At 73.6% G+C, this 6,840-nt stretch overlaps 1 protein-coding gene across 2 annotated transcripts in view; it reads left to right on the top strand.

Moving 5' to 3' along the window:
- The first annotated feature begins 5,632 nt into the window (after positions 1-5,632).
- skp1 (S-phase kinase-associated protein 1) overlaps positions 5,633-6,840 on the top strand; it is a 14,423-nt gene continuing 13,215 nt past the window's right edge. The window contains exon 1 of one of the 2 annotated variants that reach the window (XM_078230843.1): positions 5,633-5,756. The gene's annotated coding sequence lies outside the window, so the exon portion shown is untranslated. Of the gene's footprint in view, positions 5,818-6,840 lie in introns of both variants that reach the window. The other variant, XM_078230844.1, reaches the window with a different exon arrangement.

Genomic DNA, 6,840 nt, shown 5'->3' with positions numbered 1-6,840 from the left:
GAGGTCCTGCTTAAAGGTGTAAATGAGGAGCTCTGGAATTCCCATTTCTCGGAGTGATTGACAATGCAGTATGTAGTTGGAAATTTATTTTTATTGACAAAGCGTGATCTGGACCCGAAACATCAGCTCTTTTCTCTCCTTACAGATGCTGCCGGACCTGCTGAGATTTTCCAACCTTCTTCTCTTCTGGTTTCGGATTCCAGTATCTGCAGTAATTTGCTTTTACCGCAGGGAATTGTACTATAAGGGTCGGGGGTGGGGTGGGGGGTTGGGGGGGGGGGGTGGTGGTGTGGAATGGGAGAAAGGGAATGGAAATGAGGATACAGAAGGCTGAGAAGGTGCTGAAAGTGTCCATTCAGTGGTCAGAATGCGTGAATGGCAGAACAGAGCGTACAGATTGTTAAAGGAATGCTTGAGGATATGGAAGTTGCCCTAAAAATGTGGGGGGGGGGAGGAGGTGCGGGTGGAGGTGACGAGAAGGAGAACTGGAATGGAGAAGTGGAAAACTGGAAGCGAGAGAGAAGGATGATAAAATGGATGAATGAGATCAAATAAAATGAAATTTATGACAATGTATTATATTTGTAAAGGCAGAAAATAGGATAACTGGTTGAGGGGGTGGAATTGGGGGAGAGGGGGTGGGACTGGGGGAGAGGGGGTAGGACTGGGTGAGAGGGAGAGGGGGAGGGGGTGAGGGTGGGATGGGGAGAGGTGGAGGGGGTGGGACTGGGGTACAGTGGGTGGGGGTGGGACTGGGGGAGAGGGGGTGGGACTGGGGGAGAGGGGGTGGTTGTGGGACTGGGGGAGAGAGGAAGGGGGTGGGACTGGGGGAGAGTGGGAGGGGGTGGGACTGGGGGAGAGTGGGAGGGGGTGGGACTGGGGGGGAGAGAGAGGGGGTGGGACTGAGGGAGAGGGGTAAGGGGTGGGACTGGGGGAGAGGGAGAGAAGGGGGGGTGGGACCAAGGGGGAGGGGTTGGGACTAGGGGAGGGAGTGCGACTGGGGAGAGGGGAGGGGGGTGGGAATGGGGAAGGGACTGGGGGAGAGGGGAGGGGGTGAGACTGGGGGAGAGGGGAGGGGGTGGGACTGGGGGAGAGGGGAACGGGGTGGGGCTAGTAGAGAGGGGGAGGTCGTGGGACTGGGGAGGGAATGGGGAGAGGGGCAGGGGAGGGGCGAGGGGCAGGGCGAGGGGCAGTGGAGGGGAGGGGAGGGGCAGGGGAGGGGGAGGGGCAGGGGAGGGGCAGGGGAAGTGGGGGAGAGGGGGGGGTGTGGGGGAGAGGGGGAGGGGGGAGGGAGGGGGGGAGGGAGGGGGAAGGGGGGAGGGAGGGGGAGGGGGGAGGGAGGGGGAGGGAGGGGGAGGGGGGGAGGAAGGGGGAGGGGGGGAGGGAGGGGGAGTGGGGGAGAGGGGGTGAGGGGAAGGGGGGAGGGGAGAGGGGGAAGGGAGGGGGAGGGGAGGGAGGGTGAGGGTGAGAGGGTGAGGGTGAGGGGGAGAGGGGAGGTGGAGAGCGGAGGGGTACCGGGGAAGGGAGGGGAAGCGGGGGAGGGGGGAGTGGAGGGGGAGCGGGGGAGTGGAGGGGAGGGGGAGAGGGGAGGGGGGGAGAGGGAGGGGAGAGGGAGAGGGGTAGGGGAGGGGGAGAGGAGAGGGGGAGAAGGGTGAGGAAAGCATGGGGGAGGGGGGAAAGGCTGGGGGAGGGGGTAAAGGGTGGGGGAGGAGGGAGGGGGAAATGGTGGGGGAGGGGGAAAGGGGGAGGGGAGGGGGAAAGGGGGAGGGGGAGCAGTGGAGGGGAGGGGGAGCGGGGGATGGGAGGGGGAGCGGGGGAGGGGAGGGGGAGCGGGGGAGGGGAGGGGGAGCGGGGGAGGGGAGGGGGAGCGGGGGAGGGGAGGGGGAGCGGGGAGGGGGAGCTGGGGAGGGGGAGCGGGGAGGGGAGGGGGAGCGGGGAGGGGAGGGGGAGCGGGGAGGGGAGGGGAGGGGGAGCAGGGGAGGGGAGGGGGATCGGGGGAGGGGAGGTGGAGCGGGGGAGGGGAGCGGGGGAGGAGAGGGGGAGCGGGGGGGAGGGGGAGCGGGGGGGAGGGGGAGCGGGGGAGTGGAAGGGGAGCGTGGGAGGGGAGGGGGAGCGTGGGAGGGGAGGGGGAGCGGTGGGGGAGCAGGGGAGGGGAGGGGAGGGGGGCGGCGGAGGGGAGGGGGGCGGGGGAGGGGAGGGGGAGCGGGGGATGGGAGGGGGAGCGGGGGAGGGGAGGGGGAGCGGGGGAGGGGAGGGGGAGCGGGGAGGGGGAGCGGGGGAGGGGGAGCGGGGAGGGGAGGGGGAGCGGGGAGGGGAGGGGGAGCGGGGAGGGGGGGGAGGGGGAGCAGGGGAGGGGAGGGGGATCGGGGGAGGGGAGGTGGAGCAGGGGAGGGGAGGGGGAGCGGGGGAGGGGAGGGAAGGGGGAGCGGGGGAGGGGAGGGAAGGGGGAGCGGGGGAGGGGAGCGGGGGAGGAGAGGGGGAGCGGGGGGGAGGGGGAGGGGGAGCGGGGGGGAGGGGGAGCGGGGGAGTGGAAAGGGAGCGTGGGAGGGGAGGGGGAGCGTGGGAGGGGAGGGGGAGCGGTGGGGGAGCAGGGGAGGGGAGGGGGGCGGCGGAGGGGAGGGGGGCAGGGAGGGGAGGGGGGGGCGGGGGAGGGGCGCGGGGGAGGGGAGGGGGGGCGGGGGAGGGGAGGGGGGGCGGGGGAGGGGAGGGGGGGCGGGGGAGGGGAGGGGGGGCGGGGGAGGGGAGGGGGTGCGGGGAGCGGGGGAGGGGAGGGCGTGCGGGGAGGGGAGGGAGTGGGGAGGGAGTGGGGAGGGGAGGGAGAGGGGAGGGAGTGGGGAGGGGAGGGAGAGGGGAGGGAGAGGGGAAGGGGAGAGGAGGAGGGGTATGGGAGGGGGAAGGCGAGGGGAGAGGGGGAGGGGAGGGGGAGAGGGGGGAGGGGGAGAGGGGGGAGGGGGAGAGGGGAGAGGGGGGGAGGGGGAGAGGGGGAGGGGGAGAGGGGGGAGGGGAGGGGTAGAGGGGAGGGGGAGAGGGGGGAGGGGAGGGGGAGAGGGGGGAGGGGAGCGGGAGGGGGAGGGGAGCGGGAGGGGAGGGGAGGGGGAGCGGGAGGGGAGGAGGAGGGGAGGGGAAGGGGAGAGGACGAGGGGTGAGGGAGTGGGGGGGAGGGGTGAGGGAGTGGGGGGGAGGGGTGAGGGAGTGGGGGGGAGGGGTGAGGGAGTGGGGGGGAGGGGTGAGGGAGTGGGGGGGAGGGGTGAGGGAGTGGGGTGGAGGGGTGAGGGAGTGGGGGGTAGTGGAGGGGGAGGGGAGAGGACGAGGGGTGAGGGAGTGTGGGGAGTGGTGAGGTAGTGGGGGGGAGGGGTGAGGGGGTGGGGGGAGGGGTGAGGGAGTGGGGGGGAGGGGTGAGGGAGTGGGGGGGGAGGGGTGAGGGAGTGGGGGGGGAGGGGTGAGGGAGTGGGGGGGGAGGGGTGAGGGAGTGGGGGGGGAGGGGTGAGGGAGTGGGGGGGGAGGGGTGAGGGAGTGGGGGGGGAGGGGTGAGGGAGTGGGGGGGGAGGGGTGAGGGAGTGGGGGGGAGGGGTGAGGGAGTGGGGGGGGAGGGGTGAGGGAGTGGGGGGGGAGGGGTGAGGGAGTGGGGGGGGAGGGGTGAGGGAGTGGGGGGGGAGGGGGGAGGGAGTGGGGGGGGAGGGGTGAGGGAGTGGGGGGGGAGGGGTGAGGGAGTGGGGGGGGAGGGGTGAGGGAGTGGGGGGGGGAGGGGTGAGGGAGTGGGGGGGGAGGGGTGAGGGGGGGAGGGTGAGGGGGGGAGGGGTGAGGGAGTGGGGGGGGAGGGGTGAGGGAGTGGGGGGGGAGGGGTGAGGGAGTGGGGGGGGAGGGGTGAGGGGGGGAGGGGTGAGGGGGGGAGGGGTGAGGGAGTGGGGGGGGAGGGGTGAGGGAGTGGGGGGGAGGGGTGAGGGAGTGGGGGGTGAGGGAGTGGGGGGGGAGGGGTGAGGGAGTGGGGGGGGAGGGGTGAGGGAGTGGGGGGGGAGGGGTGAGGGAGTGGGGGGGAGGGGTGAGGGAGTGGGGGGGAGGGGTGAGGGAGTGGGGGGGAGGGGTGAGGGAGTGGGGGGAGGGGTGAGGGAGTGGGGGGGAGGGGTGAGGGAGTGGGGGGGGAGGGGTGAGGGAGTGGGGGGGAGGGGTGAGGGAGTGGGGGGGGAGGGGTGAGGGAGTGGGGGGGAGGGGTGAGGGAGTGGGGGGGAGGGGTGAGGGAGTGGGGGGGAGGGGTGAGGGAGTGGGGGGAGGGGTGAGGGAGTGGGGGGGGAGGGGTGAGGGAGTGGGGGGGGAGGGGTGAGGGAGTGGGGGGGAGGGGTGAGGGAGTGGGGGGGAGGGGTGAGGGAGTGGGGGGGAGGGGTGAGGGAGTGGGGGGGGGAGGGGTGAGGGAGTGGGGGGGGAGGGGTGAGGGAGTGGGGGGGGGAGGGGTGAGGGAGTGGGGGGGGGGAGGGGTGAGGGAGTGGGGGGGGAGGGGTGAGGGAGTGGGGGGGGAGGGGTGAGGGAGTGGGGGGGGAGGGGTGAGGGAGTGGGGGGGGAGGGGTGAGGGAGTGGGGGGGGGAGGGGTGAGGGGGGAGGGGTGAGGGAGTGGGGGGAGGGGTGAGGGAGGGGGGGGGAGGGGTGAGGGAGTGGGGGGGGAGGGGTGAGGGAGTGGGGGGGAGGGGTGAGGGAGTGGGGGGGGAGGGGTGAGGGAGTGGGGGGGGAGGGGTGAGGGAGTGGGGGGGGAGGGGTGAGGGAGTGGGGGGGGAGGGGTGAGGGAGTGGGGGGGGAGGGGTGAGGGAGTGGGGGGGGAGGGGTGAGGGAGTGGGGGGGGAGGGGTGAGGGAGTGGGGGGGGAGGGGTGAGGGAGTGGGGGGGGAGGGGTGAGGGAGTGGGGGGAGGGGTGAGGGAGTGGGGGGAGGGGTGAGGGAGTGGGGGGGGAGGGGTGAGGGAGTGGGGGGGGAGGGGTGAGGGAGTGGGGGGGGAGGGGTGAGGGAGTGGGGGGAGGGGTGAGGGAGTGGGGGGAGGGGTGAGGGAGTGGGGGGGAGGGGTGAGGGAGTGGGGGGGAGGGGTGAGGGAGTGGGGGGAGGGGTGAGGGAGTGGGGGGGGAGGGGTGAGGGAGTGGGGGGGGAGGGGTGAGGGAGTGGGGGGGGAGGGGTGAGGAGTGGGGGGGGAGGGGTGAGGGAGTGGGGGGGGAGGGGTGAGGGAGTGGGGGGGAGGGGTGAGGGAGTGGGGGGGGAGGGGTGAGGGAGTGGGGGGGGAGGGGTGAGGGAGTGGGGGGGGAGGGGTGAGGGAGTGGGGGGGGAGGGGTGAGGGAGTGGGGGGGGAGGGGTGAGGGAGTGGGGGGGGAGGGGTGAGGGAGTGGGGGGGGAGGGGTGAGGGAGTGGGGGGGGGAGGGGTGAGGGAGTGGGGGGGAGGGGTGAGGGAGTGGGGGGGGAGGGGTGAGGGCGTGGGGGGGGGAGGGGTGAGGGAGTGGGGGGGGGAGGGTTGAGGGAGTGGGGGGGGAGTTGGGGGGTGGGTGGGGGAGGGGGAGTTGGGGGGTGGGAGGGGGAGGGGGGGGGCAGTGGGGGGGGGGGTGGGTGGGGGAGGGGGAGTGGGGGGAGGGGTTGGGGGGAGTGGGGGGGACAGGGGGTGGTCTGGGATAGGGTGGGGGAGCAGCAGGTTGTTGTTGCTGTTGGCAGGCGCTCTGAGCGGACAGCTACACAGCGGGGCCTTCACTGTCTGTGTCGCTGTTGCGGACTCAGTGTCTGCGGCCCTCTCACTGTGAGTGAAAGCACAAGCTGCCCGACCGTGGGGGCATCGCACAGCCGAGTTTACCCTCGGGGTGAGGTGGAGAGGGGAGGGGGGGTGAGGTGGAGAGGGGAGGGGGGGGTGAGGTGGAGAGGGGAGGGGGGGGTGGGGAGGGGGGGGTGAGGTGGAGAGGGGAGGGGGGGTGGGGAGGGGGGGGTGAGGTGGAGAGGGGAGGGGGGGGGGTGAGGTGGAGAGGGGAGGGGGGGGTGAGGTGGAGAGGGGAGGGGGGGGTGAGGTGGAGAGGGGAGGGGGGGGTGAGGTGGAGAGGGGAGGGGGGGGTGAGGTGGAGAGGGGAGGGGGGGGGTGAGGTGGAGAGGGGAGGGGGGGGTGAGGTGGAGAGGGGAGGGGGGGGTGAGGTGGAGAGGGGAGGGGGGGGTGAGGTGGAGAGGGGAGGGGGGGGTGAGGTGGAGAGGGGAGGGGGGGGGTGAGGTGGAGAGGGGAGGGGGGGGTGAGGTGGAGAGGGGAGGGGGGGGTGAGGTGGAGAGGGGAGGGGGGGGTGAGGTGGAGAGGGGAGGGGGGGGTGAGGTGGAGAGGGGAGGGGGGGGTGAGGTGGAGAGGGGAGGGGGGGGTGAGGTGGAGAGGGGAGGGGGGGGGTGAGGTGGAGAGGGGAGGGGGGGGTGAGGTGGAGAGGGGAGGGGGGGGTGAGGTGGAGAGGGGAGGGGGGGGTGAGGTGGAGAGGGGAGGGGGGGGTGAGGTGGAGAGGGGAGGGGGGGGGTGAGGTGGAGAGGGGAGGGGGGGGTGAGGTGGAGAGGGGAGGGGGGGGTGAGGTGGAGAGGGGAGGGGGGGGGTGAGGTGGAGAGGGGAGGGGGGGGGTGAGGTGGAGAGGGGAGGGGGGGGTGAGGTGGAGAGGGGAGGGGGGGGTGAGGTGGAGAGGGGAGGGGGGGGTGAGGTGGAGAGGGGAGGGGGGGGTGAGGTGGAGAGGGGAGGGGGGGGTGAGGTGGGGAGGGGGGGGTGAGGTGGAGAGGGGAGGGGGGGTGAGGTGGAGAGGGGAGGGGGGGGTGAGGTGGAGAGGGGAGGGGGGGGGGTGAGGTGGAGAGGGGAGGGGGGGGGTGAGGTG

The sequence above is a fragment of the Mustelus asterias genome, chromosome 16 (genome assembly GCF_964213995.1).
Source record: "Mustelus asterias chromosome 16, sMusAst1.hap1.1, whole genome shotgun sequence".
Classification (NCBI taxonomy): domain Eukaryota; kingdom Metazoa; phylum Chordata; class Chondrichthyes; order Carcharhiniformes; family Triakidae; genus Mustelus; species Mustelus asterias.
This window is presented reverse-complemented; position numbering and strand designations above follow the sequence as displayed.